The sequence below is a fragment of the Diachasma alloeum genome, unplaced genomic scaffold (assembly GCF_001412515.2).
Source record: "Diachasma alloeum isolate Michigan unplaced genomic scaffold, Dall2.0 Dall_scaffold_00328, whole genome shotgun sequence".
In the NCBI taxonomy this organism is placed as follows: domain Eukaryota; kingdom Metazoa; phylum Arthropoda; class Insecta; order Hymenoptera; family Braconidae; genus Diachasma; species Diachasma alloeum.
The window spans coordinates 259,802-261,454 of record NW_021680467.1 but is presented as its reverse complement, the minus strand read 5'-3'; positions in this window follow the sequence as shown (position 1 = coordinate 261,454).

The window sequence follows — 1,653 nt, the reverse complement described above, 5'->3', positions numbered from 1 at the left end:
GGGGGGGGGGGGGGGGGGGTTGAAGTGAATGTAACCCATTACGAGTCGAACCAATAAGTTTCCAATCCATTCCTATTTTTCTGTTCATTAGAATGAAAAAATGCAAATTTTGAAGTTTCCATTCGGATAATGAGAAAACGGCTGAGATCATGTTGAATTCAATCAAAATCGAATTATATGTAGATGCATCGATCGTCCTAAAAAAAACAAATCCCATCATTATTCTCGATATAATTATTGAATTTTCAACAAAAACTCATTTTTCTAATATACATTTTATGCGAATAACTAACCAGCCCCTGAGACGACCATCTCCGTACACTAATCAATTCTAAGTCACATTAACATCCATTGATTGAAAAAAAAATTGAATTGCTTTATTTGTTCAGAAGATATCGTTGGACAAAATTTTGGTCACATACGTATATACATATACATACGCATGCACGCACACATTCAGACATGTCTTCAAAAACGTATCAGAATGATTCTAGAGGCTAAGATATGTGGAGAAATCATGGAAATTCCACATTCAATTTCCGGGGTCATTACAAAAATTGGACTGGGTTATTGATCGCTCGCTTCGCTCGCTCCCATTGCGATTGGGTTGAAGTAGGTGTGACCCATGACGGGTCGAACCTACAACTTCCCAACCAATTCCCATTTTTCCGTTTATTAGAATAAAGAAATGCAAATCTTGAAGTTTCCCTTCGGATAATGAGAAAACAGCTGAGACGATGTTGCTTAGAGTTCAATCAAAATTTAATTACATGTAGATGCATCGATCGTACTAAAAAAATCAAATTCCATCATTATTCTCGGCAAAAATATTGAATTTTCAAAGAAAACTCATTTCTTTCGACTTTTTCACATGTTTTATGCAAACAACTAATGAACTGCTGAGATGATCGTCTTCATAAACTAATCAGCTCTAAGTGACATTAATACGCATCGATTAAAAAAAAATTGAATCGCTTCATTTGTTCAGAAGATGTTATTGAACACCATTTTGGTCACTTACGTCCATACATACACACGCACGCACATACACATACAGACATGTCTTTAAAAACGTATCAGGATAGTTCTAGAGGCTAAGATACGTGGAGAAATCACGGAAATTCCACATTCGATCTTCAGGGTCATTGCAATAATTTCCTCCCTTCGGGTCGGGAAGTTAACAAGCGATAATCATCTTTCAGGAATGTTTTAGAGGTTTTTCTCTGCATGAATTCTGCATTGATTCAATGCGAAAGTCCCTGATTCATCTTTACTGAGTAGAAGAATTTACTAATTTTAACTGTTTTCTCAACTCCTGCCACAAAAATGTCATTTTTGTGATAACTGCCTCAAAAGTGCATTTTTCGAAACAGTTTGATGTTTTCCCCATGGCATGTGTAAAGTGAATTCTCGGGCGTAAATCTTCGCAAACCTTGAACTTTATGCACTCGTGCACAAAAACAACCTCATGACCCCCACTACCATTCCGAGCAGTGAACTCGGGAGGTACCACAAAAAACAGAATGAGATACACGTGCGTGTGAAGAAGTGGAACTGTACACACTAGTAACACAATATTAGTACATTAGAGTACAAGGGCACAAATTACTTATTGATTTCAATGAATGTGTAGTTTACAGGCTGAGCCGAAGG